This window comes from Pleurodeles waltl, chromosome 9, assembly GCF_031143425.1.
Source record: "Pleurodeles waltl isolate 20211129_DDA chromosome 9, aPleWal1.hap1.20221129, whole genome shotgun sequence".
Taxonomy (NCBI): Eukaryota; Metazoa; Chordata; class Amphibia; order Caudata; family Salamandridae; genus Pleurodeles; species Pleurodeles waltl.
In genome coordinates this window covers 357711781-357739624 of record NC_090448.1, presented here as the reverse complement: position 1 = coordinate 357739624, position 27844 = coordinate 357711781, and positions in this window count along the sequence as shown.

Below are 27844 nucleotides of genomic sequence, written 5' to 3'. Positions count from 1 at the left end.
GGCTTCTTTAAAACTTGAGAAGTGAGGAGGAGGTCATGATGTGATGTGGAAGTTTGTTCCATGCTTTGAGAGAGATCTAAGAGAAATCGTGGCCTCCAGCTTTGGTACATGTGTGAGTGAGAGTCTGGCTGAGCAGAAGTGACTGGGAAGTAGGTGGAAGTGTGCGTGGCTGTTGATGAAGGCAGGGCCACTATTGTGTAGTGCTTTGAATGTGTGTGTGAGGAGTTTGAGTTGAGTGTGGTTGGGTATGGGGAACCAATGAAGTTCCCTGAGGTGTGAGGTGATGTGGGTGCAGTGAGGGAGGATGAGAATGAATCTTGCTGTGGTATTTTTGATGGTTTGAATCTTGTGCAGGAGTTTCTTAGGGATTCCTGCATAGAGTGTGTTGCCGTAATCTAGTCTCCTTTAAATAGGGCCTTTTTAACATTTTTTCCCTAGTGCTTGCTGGTAGGCACTTGAAGATCTTACGCAGCATACTCAGGATTTAGAAGCCTGTGGGGTTCACCGTGTTTACTTCAGCTGTCATGTTGAGCTTGTTTTGATCCTTAAATTTCTGGTGTGTGTGGTGGGGGTAGTTGTGTTTGTTTTCCAAAGATCATCACTTCATTTTGTCTGTGTAGAGGTTGAAACAGCTGAATCACATCTAGAGGGCCACCAAGGTCATGAAGATGGCAAATTTGGTTTTGTCTTGGGGATCTTGTCCAATGGGAGGGTATCAATTGGGTGTCAGACAGCTTGGTCTTATGGATGTTGAAGTCCCTTTTAGACTTTGCAGATGAGTTTCTTGGCCTCTCACGTGTAGTGTGACAGACTTATGTTTTGTGCTCTTCCTGTGAGGAAGGAGCAGATCCAATTGAGGAAGGTCCTTGCATGCCGGTTTGAAGTAATCTTCTGATCAGGGTAGAGTGGGAGACCATGTGAAGGCCACTGCGAGGTCGAGTAATATGAGGGCCGCTTTTTCTTGAAGAACGTGGATCAACCTGATGTTGTTTATTGCTGTGATGAGGGCAATCTAAGTGCTGTGGTTGGGCTGTAAGCCTGATTGTGTGGGGTCCAAGAGTTGGTGTGTGTTGAGGTAGTGAGTGAGTTGCTTGTTGATGGCTTTCTCCATGAGCTTGGTTGGGTAGAGTAAAAGGGAAAGTGGGCATTAGTTTGCTAGCTTAGTGGGGTCAGATGAAGATCGACCACTGTGTATTTCCAGTAATCCAGAAATGTTGCAGTGTTAATGGAGGGTTGGGTGAAACTTCGCTGATAAGAGAGGCATCCATATTGTAGATGTGGTGGGGATAGCGATCAATTGGTGCTCCAGACTGGATGGTACTCATGACATTTGTCTGTGTCTTCCATGGTGATTAATTCCCAGGTAGCCAGGGAGTTCCCATGGTTAATTGTAGGTGAGTTGGAGGTAAGGATGCTGAGGTTCAGTAGAGGGTCAAAGTTGTAGATGGTTTTGATTTAGTTGCTGACATTTTTGAGAGGCTATTGCATTGTTCTTGCAAGGGGTTGATGCTGTTCCTGGTGGAAGGTCTGATGATCGTGAAAATGTCTTTCCTGTTGGAGCTGTAGCCTATATGGTCTGCTAGGACCTTCTTCATGGTTTCTCTGATCTGCTGGTTGTAGCACCTTAGGGCTGTTTTGTAAATACTCTTGTTATTTTCTTGATGGTTCTTCTCCATCTTCTTTCCGGTTGTTTGCAGTGCTGTTCGGTTGCATGAAGTTCCTTAAAGTACCAGCTACACTGCTTCCAGGTTCTCCTCTGTGTGTTGCATTTCCTGGATGTCAGGGAGGCATTTTGCGGTCCACTTGTCGAGCTGTTAGATGTTGCTTTTTAATTCAGTAGTGGGGTTGGGCTCGTTCAGGTGCTGGGAGTCAGACTACTCTGATTTCAAGATGTTGCTCTAACTAGGTCTGGCTAGTTTCTGGGGGTGGATTATATTCAGCAGGGGATGCTCATTTGGAAGTGGATGATGGTGTAATCTGTCCAGGTGAGGGGTGTGGTTGTGGTAATTTTGATGCAGTTGAAGGTGGTGAAAATGGAGTCAAGGGTGTATCCGGCAGACTGTGTCGGTCCAGTGATGTGTTGGGTCAGTCCAAGGTTTTCTGGGCTTTCGAGGAAAGCAGTGGAGATGGTGTGGTTCCTGTCTTCCAGAGAATCTCCTAATAGCTGTTAGACCTGTCAGCTCTTGCCATGGTTTTCCCCTGTCTTTTTGGCTTCTGGCGTCCTGTTTTTGATTCTGTGCTGAATTTCGTTTTTGTTGGCTTTAGGACGCTGGGCACTTTACCACAGCTGACCAGTGCTAAAGTGCAAGTGCTCCCTGTCAAAATGGTATTAGTGACTAGTTTATCCATGATTGGCATACCTGATTTACTAGTAAGTCCCTAGTACAGTGCACAATGTGTGTGTGTCCGGGGCCTGCAAATCAAATGCTACCAGGCGGCCTGCAGCACTGATTGTGCCACCCACATGAATAGCCCTGTAAACATGTCTCAGACCTGCCACTACAGTGTTTGTGTGTGCAGGTTTAACTGCCAGTTCGACCTGACAAGTGCACCCACCTGTAGCAATAATAAAGAACACTGTTCCAAAGACAAAGTGCTACAAGATCACAAGGCAACTGATAGCCCGGAGCTAGTGGGCCCTCCCGCACCCAATAGAATGTCAAGCTTCATCATTGGGCACGCTCCTCGTCAGACCGGCGCTGCAATGTCTGATGGGCCACCCCTTAGAAAGGTGGTGGTTCTTAGCCGGAGATCTTTTACCAATGGTAGTCAGACCTATGATGAACACAAACTGTAGGTGTATGCAGGAGAGCAGAAAGAGAGAATAAAATTTGCTCTAAACCATAACCATCATATTTAATAATTCAGAAGTAGGTTTAGGTCAAGTTTAAAAAATTGAGAAAGGAGAGTGCTTATGGAGATAATGCTCAGCGTCACTCCGATAAAGGAAAGTGGGTGATGTCCCAAATCCTATGGTGCTAGGTCAACATGTTTCACGTCTAGATGGTCACATAGGATCCAGTGACGCTTCTTCAGGACCACAAATATCACTTCTCCTGATAGTAATACTAAAGCCCAATTAGGATATAATAAAGTAAGTACTAATCCGTCACTTACTCGTATAGGCTGCACGTCATGATCAGTCTAGTCTGCAAGTCGCCCTGTGAAAAAAACAATTGTACATGTTTTGTGGACAGATTGTGCACAAAAAAGTTATACCAAAGTGGAAAAAACTACGAAAACTACAGTGTTCGTGGCTAGTCCCAGATGAGGCAATCAAGGAATGAATTAACTTACCATCCCATCCTAAGGTACGAGCTTCCTAGGAGTACGCAGGCCCAAAGACCAAGAATGTGGTACTAAACACAGCAATACAAAGGAAGCAGAAAATTCATGTCATTTGGTTAAACATTAAAACCAGGAAAAACATTGTATAATATTAAATCAGATACCACAGCTGTTCATGGAGTCCAATATAACCGTCCAAAATTCATGTGAACATAAGTATAGGAATGTAAGGAAGTAACCATGTCAAAATGTTATGCTGGGGTTCACAATCTAGAAATGCACGGAATGAAACAAAATTGATAAGGTGGCCAAAGATCAAAAAAGAAAAATATTTCAGCCATTCGCCAAATAGGCAAGGGTAGAATAGAAGTATGTGAGTCAAGTCCTGTATTAAAAAAATTCGTTTTTGCTATTCGGCTCCTCAAGTCTAATAAAGCCGGTGCCAGCGGTTAGATACTTACATAGTCCATCTTCTGTGACGGCCGAGCACCTACCCGGGACCGCGCTCCTGCAGATAGTGGTGGAGCGCGGTCGCAACGTATTTACAGGAAATCAGGGTGTCAGGAAGCGTGGAACCCGGAAATGGTTCCAGCGCTTCACTGGGTCATACGTCATCGTGTGACCACAATAGGAAAGAGAGACAAAGGACTATACGCGCCGGGAAAAGCTACTGGCTAGTATTAGTGGCCATAGTGGAACATCTGCAAAAGCAGAAAAAAGGGGGCAAAGCCTCCTAGTTCTATACTAAAGTCCACAGGCAAGAGGAAAAAAATGAAGGATTTTTTTTTTTTATTTACTCATGTAAACGCTCCGGATAGGGGCTTGCATTGATTAAAAAAAAGGGGATGGTATCCACCAGGCCCTGAATATGAAAACAAAAGACAAAAACTGAAGTCAGTCCATGGTTAAGATACGGGGCCAATGTAATGGTGCAGTCAAGGCATTAAATTGCACCACGGAATGTCATCATTTAGACCAACAATGTGCGTTTTCAATCTAAAAACCCATTGTTGTTCAATCCTAAAAAGAGCTCGAGAGTCATGATTAGCACATCTCGGTGCTTGCAAGACAACCCACCATAAATCATCTGGACCATGTTGTGCTTCTAAGAAATGTGTACTCAATTTGGTAGTGACACGGGCACATCTAATGTTACTTCGATGTTCATTGATCCTATTTTTCACTGGTCTAGTGGTCATACCAATTTGCCGTAGGCCACATGGGCAAGTAATCATGTAGATACAGCTTCGTGTGTTACAATTAGTGTGCCTATTGAGGTGCCATGTACCAATAGGTTCAAGATCCAGTTTGTCTAGATGTTTAATAAGGGGGCAGACATTACATGTATCACAGGGATAGTGGCCAGTGACTGGGGGGAGGTTCCATAGGGTGGTCTGCTGGGACAGGTCTTGTTTCGGACGTGGACGGGTGTGGACCACCAAATCCAAAGTGTTGGTAGTTCTTTTGAATGTGAACAGAGGCTTTTTTAACTGTGTGCCACCACTTAGTAAAATGGTCCATCGTTTGTTGATCAATTTCTTCACGGTATTGGACAAGGGAGTATATGTTGATACACATGTCAAACAGGTGTCGGGTTCTTTAACATTAGGTAACAATAATGCGTCTCTATGATTGTTATGGGCCCTCTTATAGGCGGAGTTAATGACATCTTGAGGGTAAGGTCTCTTGTGCAGTTTGGCCTTGAGGTCACTTGCCTGTGTCTCGAAAGATTGTATAGAGATACAATTGCGACGTAATCTAAGGAACTGGCCGAAAGGAAGATTGTCGCGCAAAGCCTTGGGGTGGTGACTTTCATAAAGTAGAAGGCTGTTGCGGTTGGTTTTCTTCTGATAGGTATCAGAGGTTAGTTTGCCATTGTCAATCTTAATCAAAAGGCCCAAAAAGGCGCACCGACTTGCCAGGCCCAAACCTTCCCTTTTAATACATGTAGGTCACTCCTAAGGTAGGTCCAACGCAGCCCCATGGGCACCATGCAGTGTATTTAAAGGGCAGGGCACGCACTGGTGTGTTTTACATGTCCTGGTAGTGAAATACATTTTTCACTATTGCAAGGCCTGTCTGTCCCATCAGCCAACAAGGGGATTGCCCAGAAATATCTTTGAATTGTAATTTCCCATTGGGAGCAGATAGAGCATTGGAGTTTGGGGTCTCTGAGTTCACAATTCACAATTTAAAAATACAGCTTTTGGTAACGTTGTTATTTTTTAATTGTAGGTTTTTAAATACCACTTTTAGAAAGTGTGCATTTTCTTGCTTAACCATTATATGCCTCTACCTCGCTGTGGACTACATGTCGGGGTTAGGATGACAGTTGGGCTGTTTGTGCATTCACTCTAGACAGTCACACAAGTGGAGATGAGGTGTGCCCTGCATGTCCTGATAGGTCTTCCAGAGCTAGAGCGGTAGGAGAAGCTGACACTGGCACCTGAATATGGCTGTGCCTGTCCTCACACAAAACAGTCTCCAAACCCCTGGAGTGTGTCTGGGGCCAGGGCAGGAAAGGCAGGGTCTTTTGCACAACAACTACTTTCCTTTGAAGTTTGCCTACTTCAAATTTAGAAATGGGTATAAGTACTGGACTTCTGAGACGACAACCTTAGAATCCTTCTGGACTGAGGACATTCTACCAGGGAGAAGAGCTAGATGCTGTAGGGGGACTGACACTCTGCCTGTTGTTTTGCTTTGCTGGCCTGCTGCTTGTTGCTTCTGTCCTGTGAGTGAAAGGACTGGACTTTGCTTTCTACATCCTACTTCCAAAGGTTGTCCATGGGCTTGAACTGAGCTTGCCTTCTGCTAGAAGTCTCAGGGACATCAAAGGCTTCATCTGCCAGCACCTAGGCTCTCTTGATGAGAGTCCTGACTTACCAAATGGTGCAAAATAAAGTTCCTGGACCCTTGGGAGTGAGTTCTGGTGTAACAAAGAAGAAAGCACGTACATCGACTCCAGAGTGACTTCGGAACCAGATCCACTGTCCAACTCCATGTTGCTGCCTGCACCGGAGCTGTACTCCCCGCTGAGTGCAATGACCGCAAACGACGCCACAGGCCTGCACCCCTGGAGCACCTCTGAAGCCCTGCCACAGTGTGAATCCTGAGTGCCATGTCCCTGACATCAGGGACACCCTCCCCCGATTCCACTGCAGCATCTGTGGCCCTGTGGTGTGATTGTGATTCCGCAAATTCAACACCTCACGTATTGACCTGCAGGATTCATCGACCCCACCCAATCTTAAGAAATCAAGGCTGCACCACCTCCCCTGCAACCATAAGGAACCGATGCTTCACCTCCCCTGCCTCACAGAAAGGAACCGTCACCTCACTTTCTTGGTAGCAGTAAGGAACCGATGCCGCACCAGCTCCAGCGATGCCTCAGCTCCCCGAATCCGTGCAATGTCTTTGTTTCCTTGTTTTCCAAAGGGACTATACCTGAAGTCTGTGCAACTCCGTGACCGACCCACAGTCCCTTGTGAGTGGTGTTGGTCTGTTTGGAACGACTCGGTCAAAGATGTTATGATAGCCCTAGTTGGAGCTATTGTGTTTCTATGCACTTTACTGAGATTTTGGGGGGTAATTAACACAGCAAGAATCCCCACCGTGTTCATGCTGGCGGTCTTATCACAGACCGCCGCCCGCCCCCTTGAGACCCTGCCGGCCGAATAATAAACATTCTGCTGGACCGGGACATTGCCGACAGCTCCACATGGAGCCGTCGTCAGCGCTGATGTGTGGGTTTCCAGCAGCACCCATCGCGCAGATCACTGCCCGTACATCTGGCAGTGTCCTGCGCAACAGGGCACTGCATGGGGGCCCATGCCAAGTGCATGGGCAGTGCAGGAGCTCCCAGGGGGGCCCCGGAGCACCCCTTCTGCCAGCCTTTCCCTGGCTGGTGACCCCGCCCGGGAATGGCTGGCAAAACAAGGGTTCTTTATTCGCAGGGCAGCGCTGCCCTGTCAGATGAAGAATTCCACCATTGTCAGGCTGCCTGTTGGTGGTAGCCTGGCGGTGGTTGAAGGCCACCTGTAGCTGTCCCCACTGCCTTCATTATGTGGCAGTCGAGATCGCCATGCTGGTAGCGGTAATTTCCACTGCCACCGGCATGGCGGTCTCGACCGCCAAGTTCATAATGAGGGCCTTAATCTTTAAAAACTCATGTATTGGCTTGTGTATGTTTTTATTTTTGTCACTTTGGTCTTGTTTTATTCCGATGTGATTTTTGTGAAAGGTGTGGAGGTAGAGGGTGGGACGCTGCATGGGAATCGACTGTGGAGGCAAGCGAAAGTTCCTTCTGTGTTGCGAGATGTGGTGCAGCAGCAGTGTGGTGATGGGTGTCCTGGTTAAGAGACCAAAGAAACACTGGAGAGTAGTGTGTGGGGCAAAAGGGCCAGGGTTTGTGCTGCTGGGTGAGGTCCAGGCAACAATGAGTATAGACAGACATGCCCTTGTCAGCAGTACGTTCCCACTGCGACTGCCATTAAGTATGTCCTAAGAGTAAGAAGCAGCACAGAGGACAGGGCTTAGCAGGACCGTGGGAAGGAGCAGCAGCGTGTGAAGAAGCAGGTAAGGAGTGGAGGGAGAAGGGAAGAGGAGCTGGCTGTGGGCGACAGGTTGGGGCACCAAGATGTGGCAGAGCTAATGGAGAGAGAGCAAAAGAGCTAAAGGGTACAAGGAAAAAGAAGCAAAAGAAGGGCAAGTGAAGTAAAAAAGAGCAAAGAGGGGAAATAGAGAACTGAGTGAGAAAAAGGCAAAGAGTTAGTGGAAGAATGACAATTAGTGAGAGACAGACGAGCAAACAAGTGAGAGGCAGATGAACGCAGTAAGAGAGTTAAGAGACACAGAAGAGCTAAGGATGCAAAAAGAGCAGAAGAGCAGAAAGGGCACAAAGGCAAAATGCAACAAATGAGAAAGAGTGAAAGGGTTGCAAAGCATTGAGAGCAATGAGTGAAGGACAAAAGGGCTAAAAGTGAGCGGTCCAAAGAGTGAGAAGTTGATGCTGAAAAAGCAAGAGGTGGAAGACAGGGAGGCCCAAAAGAGGGAGAGAGAGAAAGATAGAGAGAGGGAGAGAGAGAGAGAGAGAGAGCAAAGCAGGAGAAGAGGCTGGTAAAGAGATAGGAGGCTCAGGTGCAGGAGCAGGGCCCGTGAGGACCTAAACTGTTTGGAGGATTGGTCCAAGGTAAGCTCAGGGAGAGTAGCACGCATGCGAATGCTGAATTCTTACTAATAAATATTCATGTATTCTGAATTCTGAATCTGTATAGATGCAACCGAGCTTCCTGGCGAGAAGAGTCAATGCAGCGCCTGCTATGCAACAGGAATGTCCCTGCATCGCCCACCAGATCCACACAGCTCCTGTGACTTTGTTCCGCAAGCCCAGGATTTCTCCGTCCAAATACCCCGCAACCCAAAGAGGATCTAAGTCTGTGCGCCAGAAATCACTGCAAGGCCCTTGCTGCAAAGAAAATACTGACGCATCTTCTTTGTGCGCCCGGAGAAACCGACGCACACCTCCCAGTTTTCCAAGCATCTCCTCCTCTGCGGTCCTTTGCAAGTAATTTAAATGCAAACCAGGTACTTCGTGCTTGCAAGAGACACTTATTGCTTGTAAGAACTTAAGACTCTTTTTTATCATTTTCTAAAGTGATATTTCAACGTGTACTTATCAAATCTTGATCATTTTGACCTGCATTTAATCAGATAAATATTCTATATTTTACTAAACTTGTGTGATGTATTTTCCTGGTGTTTATACTGTGTTATTGCATGATTTCTTGCACAACTACTTAACACATTGCCTTCTAAGTTCAGCCTGACTTCTCAGTGCCAAGCTACCAGAGGGTGGGCACAGGATCATTTGGATTGTGTATGACTTACCCTGACTATAGTGAGGGTCCTTGTTTGCTTGGGGGTAACCTGCCTGTGAACCAAAGACCCCATTTCTAACAGTCGGCGAAAGGGATTAAAAGTCACTTCCTGATTTGATTGAAAGTAGCGTAAAAGTATAAAGAAGACAATTTTCAAAGCTTTAAAGAGTGCCCTAGGTGGAGATACATATATTCCAATGAGTATAGGAGAAATTACACCGCCAGAATGTACACCGGCCTATATTGTATTCGAAGAGCAGGGTGCTGCGCCTTGTCTTTAGCTGAAACGGTGGTGCAAAGTGACAGAGAAAGATGGGAGCTTAGCGTTTCCTGCTCATGGAACATTTAATTTGAGGAGCTTAGAGAATTTGAGGAGAGTATTGTATGATTTGAAACCTTCTTTGAGACCAGCACAGTTTGAAGCTTTAGCAATTTGGGAACTAGTGGCTAGACAGCAACAGCAACTGAAATTCGAGAGAAGAATGAGAAAAGCTGAAAAGACACTAGCAGAGGCTAGATGGGATAGTGATGAGAAATTTTGGAGAACTGAAACTTTACAGGGAATTAAGAATTAAGTTGTTTCCTGCAATTACAAAAGAAAATAGGAATGAAGCTCGACAGAGTACTAGAAAGAGGGATTTGTATCCTTCTAATGACAAGGAGCAGAAATCTATGGGACCTAGAAATTCTTTGACACACGATGAACGGTCCGATGATGATGAATTCATTTAGAAATCATTCCCCGCCATATGCAGCACATGAGAGACGATCAAGCACCAGTGTAGATACTGCAACAAACTTCATAGTGCCGACAGGACAGGTTTACCAGAAGCAGAGTTTGGTCCAGAGAGAGCCCACCCCAAACTTGATGTCCCCGATACAGTCACAGACAGTTCTAAGATACACCCGTATAACAGGATCACAGACAGGGATGTTTACCATGACAAATCAGAATACAGGAATGATGCAACCACGAGAGCCAAATGTCAGACCAAGCCCAGATGCAGTGTCAGTACCAGTTACCATAGGTCCGGTCATACCATTGTTCGCCCAGGGAAATAACAAGAACAGTGAGCAGAAATCTCTGAACACGAGTGTAGAAAGGGAGAGATACCATGCCAATGCAAGAATGATGACTCCCATGAGACCAACATTTGATAGAACAGGTCAGTTAATTGATTTTTCAGGACTCCTCCAAATAATGGGGTAAGATCATACATAGGTCCAAATCCAAGCATGGTGACACCAGAAACCCTGAATTTAACATTACAGTAAGTGCCAGGTATAAGTCACAATAATGTTACATTACAAAGTTAATTGAATGGTTAGAGAAGTTGAGTAGTACACAAGGAGATCCTAGAGGAGGAAGGGCCCTGAATTTGACCAGGCTAAGCATAGAGGCAGAAGACCTAGTTGAGGGAACAATGGGGTCAGACAGAATTGACAAATTCAAAGAAGATGAGTTGTGTTACTTGTGTAAACTGATTACTAACAACGCAGGAACATCAGAAATTAGCAGACCTAGCAGAGAAATATGACATAGAGGTTTAGAAAACAAAGCACTTAAAGAGAAGTTACAGCTTAGATTTTGATTGAAAGGATTTTGAAAACATGACAATCCCAGGAATGAAAATTCACCATAGTGATTTAATTCAGAGCATCCAAACATGGGGAGCATTAGGCATATGGGAGGGCAGATGGGTGAAGAAAAGAGACAAGAAGAAAAGGGATTCCATGAATCTTACTGTGAATGTGCAGCAGGTTGAGGACCCAGTGAAAATTCTACCAATGAGAGAGATTCCAGGAGGGATTTTTTTTCCATGTCCCATGGAGCAGAAGTGACATTCTGTCATTTACAAATGATTATTCCAGATTGAGAGAGAAGCCAGTAGAATGGTACCAGCAGACAGGTTTGTGAATCTCACAAAATGCTTGTGGGAGGATTTGAACACCCTTTTAGAGATAGTAGTTCCAGCAGATTTATAGGTTGGCTGTATGAGGAACGTAGATTGGCCGACAAGAGAACCTCAGAGAGATCCAGCAACAGATGCACCATCACCTGACGTAATGAAATATTACTATAACCTGATTGAATTTTTGAAAATGAGAATATTGACTGACAGAGAATAGACAGGACAGCACAGGAAGAGAAAGAGTCAATACATGCCTGTTACGAGATGTTGTTGCAGGCGTTACAGTTTTACAGAAACAATTGAGCCGAAAGACATGATTAATTTTGTGTTCAGATTTGTTGAAGGATTAAGACCTGAAATTATCCAGCTGATTAACAATCATTTGATTTGCTGGCAAGCAAAGTCGATTGATGAAGTATTACAATATGCAAAGTACTGTAGTGATAAAATTGAGTTGAAGCAGAGAAAGTTGAAAGAAAAGGCAATGGTGATGTAGATTAAAGTGGCACAAACAGGAATGAAGGGAAGTTTTCCACAAAAGCAGCAACAGGGAAACATGGTGTTTCAGAATCAAGCAAGAGGTAGAGGTCGTGGAAGAACTGGTATTGTGAATCGTAGTCCTGATCTGAATACTGTGGTGGTTCAGAATGATGTGCAAAGAATGAAGAAATTGTTGCCATGTCACGCTTGCGGAGGGCTCGGACATTTGAAACGGGAGTGTTCAATGTTAGTACAGGAAGGTGTTGTTCAGCAAACAAGTGATATCAACTCTTTTCAAAAGATGAGAGGACCGAGAATGAGAGGTCATAATAAAAATTTCCAAAGTAATGTGAATCAGATGCAAGGTTTTCAGCCTATACAAAGATGTAAATGCCACGTTTGCAGAAGCCCCAGTCGCAGCAAATGAAACCTCAGCTTCAGATGGTACCTATTCAGCAAATTCTAAATACCTCAAGCCCCAATGAAGCAGCAGCATGTGATGCTTTCTTAGCAGGTCACAGGTCAAAGGTTTAATCAAAGTAATGACACAGTGCACCAATTCCCATTTCACAGTGAGGATTGAATCAATAATGACTGGGTGAGCGAGGGTTCGGATGAAGAGGAATGTATGTTAGCAGCTTCCCTAGAGGTAGATCAGAAAGGTCCAAATGTAAAAGGGAAAGTAATGGGTCACAAAGTTTCATTTTTGGTTGACGCAGGAGCTACACGCTCTACATTAAGAACTGCTGAAGTTCTAAATCTGCCCCTTTCAGGGAAAACAGTCCATATTGTAGGAGATGTAAATCAGTATTTGACCAACCCAATTACAGAACCAGTTTAAGTTAAAATTGGTAACTTTAAAGGCTTACATAAATTCATAGTTTGTGACTTGAAGCCGGTATCCTTACTAGAAAGGGACTTGTTGTGCAAAATGAGATGTTCGATTACTTACTTCGATTACTTGCTGAAATGACGGAATAGAGATTCAAACAAACAGTGATGATGAATATGACCCTACTCCAGAAACAGATTGTGGCACAATGAATGAGAAGCCCTTTGATTAGCTTCTTTCCAGTTTTCAAAGTGAGAGATGTTTCTTCTGACTTACAAGTAACAGTTAAAATGAAAGTGTGGGATTTTACAGGAAAATACATTGGTCTAATAAAACAGTTAAGGTCGCAGTCAAGCCAAACTAAATTTTTTCCCTGATTCCTCAATACCACATGACACATGACACAATTGAAGGGATTGCACCTATAATTGCAGAGTTTGTAAAAAAAGGAGTTTCCAAAGAAGTGTTGAGTAGTCCATGTAATTTACCGATAATGGGGTTGCGAAAGCCCTGTGGGAAATTTCGAATTGGTCAAGCCTTGGGAAAATGACATTGTAATTAAATGTTGTACCGTAGTGCCAAATCCAGCAGTGATTTTGTTTCAGATCCCACGTGATGCTGAATGGTTCACCGTAATAGATCTTTCACAAGAATTATTTTCGGTACCTCTTCATCAGGATAGGCAATTTCTTCGAGTCTACACTTGGTGTTGAATTCCTCATAAGTTTTCAGAGTCAGCTTCTATTTTCAACCAGACCTTGAAAAAGAACCTGGAGTCATTGGAGATGCCTTTCCAATCAACATTGATACAGTACATTGATGATTTATTGATTGCATCAAAGACCAGAGAAGCATGCAAGTATGACACTATTGCATCGCTGAATCATTTAGAGAAGAATGGACATAAAGTGTCCCAAGTGAAATTCTAGTACTGTCAGAAAAAAGTGAAATTTTAGGTCACCTCAGTGAGAAAGTGTTGGACTTTTGCTTATGCAGGATCATCCTGAATCTTTTTGCCTCCTGCCTCCTATTTTTTACTGACCTGTCGCTGTTGGCTTTTGAACTCTGAGCACTTTCCCACTGCTAACCAGTGCTAAAGTGCATATGCTCTCTGTGTGAATTGTATGTAATTGGTTTATCCATGATTGGTCTATTTGATTTACTAGTAAGTCCCTAGTAAGGTGCACTAGAGGTGCCAGGGCCTGTAAATCAAATGCTACTAGTGGGCCTGCAGCACTGGTTGTGCCACCCACATAAGTAGCTCTGTAATCATGTCTCAGACCTGCCACTGCAGTGTCTGTGTGTGTATTTTTACACTGTAAATTCGACTTGGCAAGTGTACCCACTTGCCAGGCCTACACCTTCCCTTTTCTTACATGTAAGGCACCCCTAAGGTAGGCCCTCGGTAGCCCCAAGGGCAGGGTGCAGTGTATGGATAAGGTAGGACATATAGGGGGTCATTCTGACCTCGGCGGTAAAAGGCGCTTACCGCCGGTCAGAAGACCGCTATAACACCGCCGCGGTCGCGGTAAACCGCCACGGTCATTCTGACCCACAACTGGCAAACCGCCAAAAACCTGACAACAACAAAAGTCCGCCACACCAACGGCCAGCGAAAAACTGGCGATGACCAAACCTCCACCGTCACGCCAACAGAAATACGCCCATGCTATTCCGAACCACAAATCCCCGCAGCGGTCTTTCAACCACGGTATTCCATTGGCGGTACACACCGCCGCGCTCAAAATACACACACCTTTACAAAACACAGCCACATTGGACAATCCAAAATACACACACCTGAGACACATACACACACCACTCCCACACACCCATTACAATATAAAACACACACCTACATCACCCACAAACCCTTACGACCACAATTGCGACTAAAGGCCAGAGAGAGAGACAGCACTGAATAGAGTACACCATCACACAGAGGCAAATCACAACATCACCCACACAATATCCACGCACAAAACACCACACACCACCACACTCACCACACTCTACAACACATACACCACCCCACACCTCATCCACACCACCCCATGGCACCCCAAGGACACCCCAGGTTTACTTACGCAGAACTCAGGGTCATGGTGGAGGAAATAGTTCGGGTAGAGCCCCAGCTCTTCGGGACACAGGTGCAGCACACCACCATTGCCAGGAAGATGGAGCTATGGCAAAGAATAGTGGACAGGGTCAATGCAGTGGGACAGCATCCACGAAATCAGGACGATATCAGGAAGCGGTGGAACGACATACAGGGGAAGGTGCGTTCCATGGTATCAAGGCACAACATCGCGGTGCAGAAGACTGGCGGCGGACCCCCACCTACCCCCCCAGAATTTACAGCATGGGAGGAGCAAGTCTTGCACATCCTGCATCCTGAGGGCCTCGCAGGAGTAGCTGGAGGAATGGACTCTGGTAAGTCAAATCTTCACTACTTCATTCCCCCCACCCCACCTGCATGCCAAATCAATCCCCCACCCTCACCCCCACCCCCATCACACCAACTCCTTGCAAATGGCTCACCATCACAACCCACCCATCCCAACACCTAGCCCTGCATGCGTCCACAAAGCATGGACACCCATCACCAAAGCATGCCCACTGCACATACCCATCTCCCCCCCAAGCCACCGTCACAACAGCCCCCACAAGGGAATGCCAGCACTGGGGTACACGGCCACCCACCCATTGCACGCTATGGCACACACAGAAGCAATAACCATACTCTTATACCCCTGCAGGACCCGAACGTCACCACACCGCCCAGGAGGGTCCAGAAATGTCCATCCCACCCCCAGAAGAGGCCCCCAGTGATGACAGCAGCTCTGTCTCCCTGGACCCAGATGACCAGCCCGGCCCATCGGGGACCTCGGGACAGTCGGTTCCCCTCACACAGCCACAGGCCACAGCAGACCTACCCCCCTCTGGGAACACCAGCACAGCTCCCACCCAGCGGGCCCATGCCTCTGTCTCCAGGACACGTCAATCAGCGGTGTGTCCACCACTACAGGGCACCCAGGTTGACCCACCACCCCAACAACAGCAGGGACCTGGGGGCAGTGGTAGTGGGCACACGGTCCAGGGGACAGAGGCCCAGGGAAACAGGGGAACTGGGAGGGCTGCTGTGCGACAGGGGGGGACAGGCCCAGGGAACCCACTCTCCACGAGGCCCTCTCCTCCATCATGGGAGCATACCACCGCTCCCAGGAGACGATGGCTACGGTACTGGCCAGGTTCCAGGAGATCCAGGTACTGCAGGAGGAACAGTACATGGGGTTCAGGGAAGAACTCCGAGCCATTAGTTCCGCAATGGGGACCATCGTCGTGGCTCTTAACCAGATTGTCACCACATTGCGGGACCATGTGGCACCACAAAGGGCCCCTGTCACTAGCATGGACGAGGAACAGCCTACCACCTCCGCCGGTGCTAGTGGACAGGAGGCCCCCACACAACAACAGGCCACCAGAACCCCACCTCCTGCAGAAGAAGAACCACCCCGCAAGCGGTACCTGAGATCTAGAGAGTAGGATGCCAAGACCCCCGCCAGCAAAGGATACCCCCTGATGTCATCCCACTGTCCCACATTGTCACCCTGTCCAACCTTGAACTGCCCCTGCTCCATCCTTCCACAGGCATATGGACAATGCACCTGTGAGACTGAAAATCTGGACTCTGCCATGGACATTACTCCACCATCACCCATCACCGAGTTTCAAGCATGTCCCTAAATTTAGCACTTAAATAAAATCACTTATTGCACTAAAATTATCTGGAGTCTGCTTGTATTTTGAACAAATGTATTAGACATAACGGTGCCAAAATGTTCAGTTACATTGTGATGACAACATACCACTGTCACACAGCTGTAGTCCATGGGCAAACAAAGCAGAGGTCACGCAGTGGGGCCCACATCTCTGAAAATGGAAGGGAAAGACACAACTCAGTTAACATAAACTGGGGGGAAACTCAGACAGTAGAGAGGCAGGAGACTGTAAGTACATGTAAAATGGCGGTGTTGATTCGTACCTGTGTGTTATTGAAAATACTGTTGTATCACTGTGTCCCTGTTGTCTGTGTCGTCCCCGTCGTCTTCCTCCTCTTCACTCTCCACAGGCTCCACAGCTGCCACAACACCACCCTCTGGACCATCCTCCTGCAGGAAAGGCACCTGGCGTCGCAAAGCCAGGTTGTGAAGCATACAGAAGGCCACGATGATCTGGCACACCTTCTTTGGTGAGTACATTAGGGATTCACCTGTCATATGCATGCACCTAAACCTGGCCTTCAGGAGGCCGAAGGTCCGCTCGATCACCCTCCTAGTCCGCCCATGGGACTCATTGTACCGTTCCTCTGCCCTGGTCCGGGGATTCCTCACTGGGGTCAGTAGCCACGACAGGTTGGGGTAACCAGAGTCACCAATTAGCCACACACGGTGTCTCTGTAGCTGTTCCATCACATAAGGGATGCTGCTATTTCGCATGATGTACGCGTCATGCACTGACCCAGGGAACTTGCCATTTACATGGAAGATGTACTGGTCAGCCAAACAGACCACCTGGACATTCATAGAATGATTACTTTTTCTGTTCCTGTACACCTGTTCACTTTCACTGGGGGGAACCAAAGCCACATGGGTCCCATCAATGGCACCAATGATGTTGGGAATATGTCCAAGGGCAAAGAAATCACCCTTCACTGTAGCCAAATCGCCCACCTCAGGGAAAACAATGTAGCTCCGCATGTATTTCATCAGGGCAGACAACACTCTGGACAAAACCTTAGAAAACATAGGCTGAGACATCCCTGATGAAATGGCCACTGTTGTTTGAAATGACCCACTTGCCAAAAAATGGAGAACTGACAGAACCTGCACCAGAGGGGGAATCCCTGTGGGTTGGCTAATGGGTGACATCAGGTCTGGCTCCAGCTGGGCACACAGTTCCTGTATAGTGGCTCGGTCAAGTCTGTATGTCAGTATGACATGTCTTTCTTCCATTGTCGACAGGTCCACCAGCGGTCTGTACACAGAAACATTCCTCCATCTCCTCGCAAGTCCCAGCGGACGGTGCCTAGGAAGGACAACATGGAGCACAGAGTCAAGCAAACCACAGGTAGGTTCCCACAGCTTGCACAGTACACGATTCGCTATGCATTGAATGGCTTGTATGAGTGGCAATGCAAGGCCTAGGCCTAGGCCTGTGTGACGCAGTAGAAATTAAGCCATGTGGGCCCTTGAAATGGCGGCTGCCTGACCTGTGAAGTGTGACAATGAGATGTGAGGTCAATGCGCTGGCGTGGCACACCGTGGCGGTAGGCGGTCGAAGACCGCGGTGCAAAGCCGCATTGGTTAACATTGAACCCTATGGGTTTCAGGAGCCAATGACGAAGGGCGCCGGCGGGCGCGGTACGCACAGCCGCGGGCGTGACCGCCATTTTCTATCAGCTTAATCACTCGAGACCTGATCATCCACAGGAGAGGACCTATACTGCAAGTGCTGCTGTGACCTCGGTCTGGAAGAGACAATGGCTGCTGCGACTGGGGAAAGGGCCCCTGCCTTCACTTCTGAAGAATTGGAGAAACTCGTGGATGGGGTCCTCCCCCAGTATGCGCTACTCTACGGTCCTCCAGACCAACAGGTTAGTACACTGGGACAATGCTTTGTGGGCAATGACTGGGTTGAGTGGGGTGAATGAACGAAGGTGCGGAGGGGAGCGTATGAGGCATGCATCAAACGACAGATGAGAGCATGTGCCACATGGCAAGGGTGGGGATGGGGGGACACTCACATCGAGCATGCAGAAAATGTTGATATTTTTTTTTCTCTCCCTGTATGTGTCACATAGGTCAGCGCCCATCAGAAAGTCGACATTTGGCGTGCCATCGCCAAGGACGTCCGGACCCTGGGGGTCCACAACAGACGGGGCACCCACTGCCGCAAGAGGTGGGAGGACATCCGCCGCGGGAGCAGAAAGACCGCGGAGGCTCTGCTGGGGATGGCCTCGCAACGTAGGAGGGGTGCCACTCGTCAATTGACCCCCCTGATGTCTTGGATCCTGGCGGTGGCCTACCCAGATTTGGATGGGCGCGTGAGGACATCACAGCAGACACAAGGGGGTGAGTACAAGCACATTCTGCTATCTTCGCGCGCAGTGGAGGTGTCTGGGTGGGGGAGGAGGGATGTGGGTATCCCTAGGCCAGGGCGATTTTTGTAGGCTAGTCCCCTCCGTAAGGCATGGCCCTGTGCCCCCGCCCTCCACCTCTGTAGGGTGCCAAGTACAGCTATCCATGGCCTTGTGTCACCTATGTGTGCAGATGTCGTCCATTGGCTTGTAGGCCAAGTCTCACTGATTGAGTAGTGTACCCCAAGTGCGCGGCGTAGTGCAGGGGGCTTCTGTGTCTGTCCTCTCCGCCAACTGCGTTGCCAATGCATGCACTCAACATGTCTTTATTTCTCCCCCCCCCCCTTTTTTTGTCTGCTCTTCCTGTTCATGTGTGCATTAGCATCATCTGGCGGAGGAGAAGTGGCATTGGAGCACGAGGGATCTGCATCTCACATGGCCCCGGAGGGCCATGCAACGGACTCTGATTTCACCAGTGTGACGGAGGGCGAGGGGGGCTCCACAACGGGGACACGTGGAGACATCAGCGACACCGACACGTCCTCGGAAGGGACCTCCCTTGTGGTGGCGGCAACATCCGTGCCCACCGCAACAACAGGTACAGCCGCCACCCAGCGCACCAGCTCCGCCCTCCAAGCAGCCCCTCAGCGTTCGCCCCGTGCCCGCTCGCACACCAAGGCGGGCATCTCCTTCGCCCCAGGCATCTCAGGCCCTGCCCCAGTTACCCCTGCTTCCCTCAGTGAGGAGGTCATTGACCTCCTCCGGACGCTCATTGTTGGGCAGTCTACCCTTTTGAATGCCATCCAGGGGGTGGAAAGGGAGGTGCATCGGAGCAATGCATACCTGGAGGGCATTCATTTGGGTCAGGCTGCCCATCAGCGATCGTTCAATGCTCTGGCCTCAGCACTGACGGCAGCCATTGTCCCTGTCTCCTGCCTCCCTCCTCCAACTCCCTCCACCCAGTCCCACTCCCCTGTTCCTCTGCCTATCCCAGACACACCTACAGACCAGCCTGCACACACCTCAACACCCAAGGTCAGCTCATCCAAACATAAGCACCACACATCCCACAAGCATTCACACAAGCAACATCCACATGCAGACATGCCAACAGCCACTGCCTCCTCTGTGTCCCCCTCCTCCTCGTCTCCCTCCTCCCTCCCTGTGACGTCTCCACTCACACTTGCATGCACCACTTCATCAGCCACTACGTCCATCACCAGCACACCCACCAGAACACTCCGCACACGTGCAGTCACCACCCCCACTGCCATTTACACGTCCCCTGTGTCCTCTCCCAGTGTGTCTGTCACCCGCTCTTCCAAACCACACAAACGCAGGCAGCCACCCACCCAACAGCCATGCACCTCACGACAGCCTCCGTCACAAGCACCTGCACCCAACGACAGCACACTTGACTCTCCTACAACCACATCCTCTTCCTCCACTCCCATACCCATTGCACCTACCCTTCCCATTGCTCCAAAAAAGTTTTTCCTCTCCAAACTTAACCTCTTTCCATCACCTGACCCACCCCCTCCATCTCGTAAAAGTCCAATCAGCACCTCAGCCACCACAAGCCCTGGACCTACAAGGACCATAGTCCAGGGATATTGGAGTCCACCACCTTCGAGGGCAGCTACATCGGCCAGCAGCAAATGGACAGCCAGCCCACCCCCTGGGAAAAAATCCAAAAAAGGCAAGGGCCGGCGCGAGAGGACAGAGACGGCAGCCTCCACAGGCACCACCCTGGCACCGTCAGGAAGTGGGGTGCCACCTAGCACATCTCCAAAGGGAGGCAAGGGACACAGAGGATCAGGCAAGGAAGGCAAGGGCAGCATGGCCGACAAGTCCGGCAGCAGGCGAGCTGCCCAGGCGGGCCCCACCAGACCCATTCCGGGGGTGAAGGAGTACACCCACGGGCACGGGACACCAGCACAGGAGGGCCCCGCAAGCGAGAAGTCGGATGGCGAGTGAACACCATATATTGGCCAGATCTGGTGCCCTGGAGACACATGTGAAGAACCGCTGAACAGGGCCCCGCCGTCTCAAGAATCGCTGAACAGGGCCCTTCAAGACAAGCACCGCTGAACAGGGCCCCGCCGTCTCAAGAACCGCTGAACAGGGCCCTTCAAGACAAGCACCGCTGAACAGGGCCCCGCCGTCTCAAGAACCGCTGAACAGGTCCCTTCAAGACAAGCACCGCTGAACAGGGCCCTTCAAGAGAAGCACCGCTGAACAAGGCACCGCCGTCTCAAGAACCGCTAAACAGGGCCCTTCAAGACAAGCACTGCTGAACAGGGCTCTTCAAGACAAGCACCGCTGAACAGGGCCCTTCAAGACAAGCACCGCTGAACAGGGCCCTTCAAGACAAGCACCGCTGAACAGGGCCCCGCCGTCTCAAGAACCGCTGAACAGGGCCCTTCAAGACAAGCACCGCTGAACAGGGCCCTTCAAGACAAGCACCGCTGAACAGGGCCCTTCAAGACAAGCACCGCTGAACAGGGCCCCGCCGTCTCAAGAATCCCTCCGCTGGGCCTTCCTCTCAAGCACCGCTCCGCTGGGCACTTCCTCTCAAGCACCGCTCTGCTGGGCCCTTCCTCTCAAGCAGCGCTCCGCTGGGCCCTTCCTCTCAAGCACCGCTCCGCTGGGCACCGCCGTCTCTGCACCGCTCCGCTGGGCCCTTCAACTCAAGCACCGGTCCGCTGGGCCCTTCCTCTCAAGCACCGCTCCGCTGGGCCCTTCAACTCATGCACCGCTCCACTGGGCACCGCCGTCTCTGGACCGCTCCGCTGGGCCCTTCAACTCAAGCACCGGTCCGCTGGGCCCTTCCTCTCAAGCACCGCTCCGCTGGGCCCTTAAACTCATGCACCGCTCCGCTGGGCCCTTCAACTCAAGCACCGCTCCGCTGGGTCCTTCCTCTCAAGCACCGCTCCGCTGGGCCCTTAAACTCATGCACCGCTCCGCTGGGCACCGCCGTCTCTGCACCGCTCCGCTGGGCCCTTCAACTCAAGCACCGCTGACACATTGGCAGAAGGGGCAGGCCCAGATCAGTGTCGGACAGGGCTGCACGATACACTCTGGGCACCAAGACTCCTCCAGTACTGCTGGAGTAGGTCATCCACTTGTGAGACTGTGGCTTTGCACTCCCCAGGATGGCACAGTGGGCAAGCCACCCACTGTAGGGACTTGTGAGACTGTGGCTTTGCACTCCCCAGGATGGCACAGTGGGCAAGCCACCCACTGTAGGGACTTGAGAGACTGTGGCTTTGCACTCCCCAGGATTGAACAGTGGCCATGGAGGCCCCTCGTGGATCTGGCGTCGTGGACTCATGTGGCTGAGGTGCCCCCCCTTCCCTTCCCATAAGGTGCCTGTAGTTTTCCTATCTGATGCCCCTGCAGTGTTCTCTCCAATGGATTCGGGTCTCATGTGTGGGCTTTGCCCATGTGTTGAGGACCATTGGCCCACGTACAATGACAGAAAGCCAATTTTGACGGAACAATTTACATATGTGTATATAGTTATGGGATGTTCGACTTACTTATTTACTTAGCCTTACAATATATTTGAATTCCAATACCATATTATTTTGTCTTTGCATTCTTCCGGGGGGTTTGGGGGGTGTCACTCTGAGTTGTTGCTCTGCATTGGTGTGTAGGTAGTTGGGTGGGGGGGGTGTGTCGCGTATGTGTGTGCCCGTATTCTTTTCTCCTCCCCCCTCCCCTGTGTCGTAGGTGCAGTACTCACCGTTGTCTTCTGCGCCGGCGTTCGTGCTCCTGGTAGTGGAGCAGGTAGACAATTGCTGGTAGGATATGTAGTTCTGGTTCCATGCTGTCCAGATTCCTCGTGGAGTGTGTAGGGTGAGCGTTTTCCCGTTCCTAGTCTGTTTCCGCCGTGTTTTTATCGGCGGGGCTCCCGCCCCGGAAAAGGTGGCGGATTGGTGAGTTGTGATAGGGTGGGCGGTACATTGTCTGCCGCCTGTCTGTTGGCGGTGACCGCCGCGCTGTTTGTTTGTCCCGCCCTGGCGGTCGGAGTGTTAAAGTGGCGGTCTGTGTTGGCGGTTCCCGCCAGGGTCAGAATTCCTTTTTGTTTACCGCCTGCCTGTTGGCGGGTTGGCCGCCGCTTTAACACCGACCGCCAGGGTTGGAATGACCCCCATAGTAATGTGATTTATATGTCCTGACAGTGAAATACTGCCAACTTCGTTTTTCACTGTTGCAAGGCCTGTCTCTCTCATATGATAATATGGGGGCTACCTTTAAATATGATTAAAGTGTAGATTCCCCTAGAGAGTAGATGGACATGTGGAGTTTGGGGTCCCTGAACTCACAATTTAAAAATACATCTTTTCATAAAGTTGATTTTAAGATTGTGCGTTTGAAAATGCCACTTTTAGAAAGTGAGCATTTTCTTGCTTAAACCATTCTGTGACTCTGCTGTGTTTGTGGATTCCCTGTCTGGGTCAGTTTGACAGTTGGGTTGTTTTTCACCTCGCACTAGTCAGTGACACAAAGGGGGCTGGGGTGTAACCTGCATTTCCTGATTAGCCATCTCTGCTAGGAGGGAGGGGTGGAGTGGTCACTCTCATCTGAAAGGACTGTGCCTGCCTCTGACAATGCCGGCTCCAAGCCCCTGGTGTGTGTCTGAGGCCTTGCCTGGGCAAGGCAGGATTTCACAAGTAGGTGTGAGTCCCCTTTGAAGAAAGGTGACTTCAAAGACTAAAATTGGTATAAGAAGGGTACCTACAGACTTTAGAAACACTTCTGGAACCAAGAGGAACCTCTGCCTGGAGAAGAGCTGATAGCTGAGGAAGAAGTGCTGCCCTGCCTGTGACTGTGCTTTGTGGAGCTTTCCTGCAGTGCTGCTCCTGCCAGAGTAAGAGGGCAAAGACTGGACTTTGTGTGCCTTTCATCTTGTGAAGAAATCTCCAAGGGCTTGAGTTAGAGCTTGCCTCCTGTTGTTTGAAGTCTCGGGGACAGCAAAGACTTCTCTCTGCCAGCACCTGAAGTCTCTGGAGAGACTCCTGCCCCGACAAGTGGTGCCCTATCCAGTCCCTGGGCTCTTGAAAGGAAAGCTGGTGGAATCCAAGGAAATCGACTTTGGACGACTTCGGACCGACGCCGCTGCTGAATCTGGTAACGCCGCCTGCACCTGACGCCGTGACCTTCGCTGGAACGCGACGCTTTTCGCAGGCCCGACGCCGCAGTAGCCCCGCTGAAGTCCGCGACTCCGTGGAAGTCGCCGCACCATGTCGTGACCAACGCCGCTCGAAGTGCGCGGATTCAACATTTCGCACAGACGCCGCGATCCCCGACTTTGCGCATCAGCTTGTTTTCACTCTTCACCAAAGGTACTGTACTTGGAGGTCTACACGACTCCGTGTCCGGCGCCGCTGGTGTCGGCTTGTTGGGAATGACTCCGCCACGACGCCGTGTTAACATCTCAGCGAAGCATTTTTGTTTCTAAGCGCTATTTTTGAGTTTAATCTTTAAAAATTCATAACTTGACTTGTGTATGTTGGATTTTTATCGTTTTGGTCTTGTTTTGTTTAGATAAATATTTCCTATTTTTCTAAACCGGTGTTGTGTCATTTTGTAGTGTTATGATTAAGTTACTGTGTGTGTTGGTACAAATACTTTACACCTAACGCTCTGAAGTTAAGCCTACTGCTCTGCCAAGCTACCAAGGGGGTAAGCAGGGGTTAGCTGAGGGTGATTCTCTTTTACCCTGACTAGAGTGAGGGTCCTTGCTTGAACAGGGGGTAACCTGACTGTCAACCAAAGACCCCATTTCTAACAGAAAGGAACTAGGAACATTTCCAGAGAGAGAGTCACAGCCATACTGAAGATGAATCCCCCAGCAACTCAGGGACATGTCAGGATGTTTTTGGGAATGGTAAGCTATTGTCGCCAGTGGATTCCCAACTTTTCAGTCATTTCGAAGCCATTGCAGAAGCTGACTCACAAAGAAGTCTCTGATCCCTTAGTATTAGATCAAGCCTATATGAAAGCATTTTCTGAATTGAGAGAAAGTCTGCACAAAGCCCTGGCTTTGGGAATGCCTGACTACACAAAACCCTTCATGTTGTTTTGTCATGTGCGTGATGCATGTTCATTGTCTGTCTTGACTCAAGTCCATGGTGGTGTAAACCGCTCAATAGCATATTTTGCATTTACTTTGGAGTCAGTTGCAGCAGCTTACCAGGCTGTTTGCATTCAGTATCCGCGGTTGGACTGAGCCTCACTCAGAGTAAGAGCATTGTGATGGAATACCCTTTAACAGTCAAAGTCCCTCACTCCATTGAAGTTTTACTTACACAAACCAAAACACAATACCTCACAGGTGCCAGTTTGACTAGTTATGAGACGCTCATCCTGGGGTCCCCAAATGTGTCATTGAAAAGGTGCACAGTGCTTAACCCAGCAGCCTTACTCCCGAAAGAGAACATTGAAATTTACAAATTGAAAGAAGTTGAACATGCCTGTTTCGAAGTAACTGATTTGTGCACAAAGCCAAGACCCGATTTTAGAGATACCCGATTGGAGGAAAATGACCAAATTATTTTTGTTGATGGCTCCTGTTTAAGAGACAACACGGGAACACTTAGAGCAGGATATGCTTTGTGCTCAATTTCTGGCATACTTAAAGTAGCTTGGCTTCAAGGAGTATATTCTGCTCAAGTGGCAGAACTGGTAGCCCTTACTAGAGCATGCCATGTTTCTGCACAACTTAAAGTTACTATCTATATGGACACCCAGTATGGATTTGGAATAGTCCATCATTTTGGCAAGCTGTGGTCACAGAGAGGTTTCTTGACCTCTTGTGTTTCACTAGTCAGAAACAATGAGAGAATTCATGAGTTATTACAAGCCTTTCAAATGTCTGAGAAGACTGATGTGGTGAAATGCAGTGCACACCTGAAATCACAAGATTTTTTTGTCAATGGGAAATGGATATGGGGATCAAGTCGCAAGGTTTTGCGCATTGAACTGTATATCGTTCAAAGATTAATGGGAATGGTTACCAGAGGAAGAGGAAAATTATACTAGTTATGCCTTACATGTAGGTGACACTTTGAGAGAATTGAGAGTGTCGCAGGACAATGTTGATAGGGAAGTGAAACGAAATTGGTGAAAATTCAAATATGTTCATCATGAAGCTGAACTGTGGGTTTCAGAAGAGGGTTAGTTGATTTTGCCTAATAGTTTGCTGACTCAAATGGTAAGGTTTTACCATGGTCAAGCAAATGATGGAAGGGATGCTATGATTGTACTTTTATGCAGGTCTAGTTCAACCCCAAATTTAGACAGGTTGCCAAGCAATTTGCCACCGCTGTGTCATCTGTCAGCAGATGAACGTGGGTGAGAAGACTGCAGTCAATTTGAGCCAAATTGGAAGAGCAGGAGGTCCATTCAGCAGAACGCAGATGGATTTCATTGAGATGCCTGTATGTGGGGGATTGAGATTTGTGTTGGTGATTTTTTTTGTCTTTAGCCATTGAATTGAAGCATACCCTATACGATGAAATGACAGCCTTACAGTAGCAAAGTTACTGCTTAAGGAACTGGTACCACGTTTTGGGTTTCTGATCTCTTTAAAATCAGATAGAAGAAGTAATTTCAACAATGAAGTAATTATATGACTATGTTCAGCTTTAAACATTGAGCAGAAGTTGCATTGTGGTTACCACCCTGAAGCCTCGGGACATGGCAAAGATGAATGGTACCTTGAAATCAAGAATGGCGAAAACATGTGCGTTGACGAATTTGAAACGACCTGATGCACTGCCGTTAGTTCTGATGACAATGTGAAACACCCCGACAGGAAAACAAGACTGTCACCGCATGAGATCCTCATGGGCAGAGCAGTGAGATTGCCAGCGGTTCCTGACAATGCTCTTGTGAACATAACAGATGATATGAGGTTGGACTACTGCAAAGGTCTGGCTGATGTGGTTTGCTCTTTCTCTCATTAGGTGGAAGCTACCACACTGCAACCATCTCAAGACCAAGGACACAACCTGAGAGCAGGTGACATGGTTGTGATCAGAAAGTATGTAAGGAAGACATGTTTGGAGTCTCAGTGGAAGGGCCCTTACCAAGTAGTGCTGATCACTACTACAGCTGTGAATTGTGCGGTAGTTCGGAACTGGATCCACGCAAGCCATACGAGAAAAGTGGCATGTCCATTGGACAGTGAAGAGGGGATGTTGAGAGTACCAACAATGTTTAGACCAACTCCAGAACTGGAGAGGGGAGAAGACAAATCAGAGACTGAATCTGAGCAAACTGAAAGCGGTTCAGCCACTCCTGTGAGGGACGAAGGAGAAGACCCCCAAGAAAGTGAAAGTGAACCAACCTCAACCGGGGCAGCAGGAGAGTCTAGTCCGAGGATGGCTCTTCCAGAAGCAGATGGTCTTGAAGGACAAACAGAGCAAATGATGGACCCCAAGGGGTAAGGAGTTGAGGCGGTTCAAAGCCAATGTGGTCTGGCTCCTCCTGAACCAGTCGCAGGTACATCAAGAGAAAATCCTGCAGAACCAAGAGAAATTACAAGTCCCTCACTGAAGAGAGCATTAAGGAAAGGACCACTGAAAGGAGATAAGTGGCCGAGTCACAAGCAAAGAGAAAAGAAACTATTACAGTGACAACAATCGAGGAAGATGTAGACACGACAAGAGGAGAAGATTTGAGAGATGGAGAATTAAATGATAACAAATTAAAAAGGAGGGGAATTGCACATCGAAAGTACGCTGGTCCTGAATGGGCATATGCAACAACAAGTGAATGGTAGAGAACATTTTTGTCTTTTTGTTTTGATTGAGACATTCCAGGTCAATATTTTGGCACTTGAGGGAAATCAATCAACTGAACTGTTGGAAAAACTGTAAACTGAGAAAGTGCCAGAGAAAGAGACTATTGAAAGTAACCAGAAAAGACTTGATTTTGACAACCTGCAAACCGATTTTGACAACTTACCGATTTTTGAAAAAAGTGTCCTGGAAGAAAGACTGAAAGCTGTAAATAATTGTTGAAGAAGATTGAAGATTTAGTTTTTTGATTTTGAGGCATAGTTATGGTATTTTCTCTTCTACTTTCTGATTCTTTACAGATCACGAGTAACCTTAGCCAGCAGGGTAGGAAGAATAGGTGCTGTAAATATAGAGGTATTGGTTTGGCAATTGTATGCATAATATTGTGTTTAGTGTTTATTGTGGGTATGACTCTTCTTGATAAGAGTGTGGCCAACCATACCTCAGCTTTAGAAATAACTATTGCACTCACAGAAGTAGAGAAGTTTAGGTTAGATGTG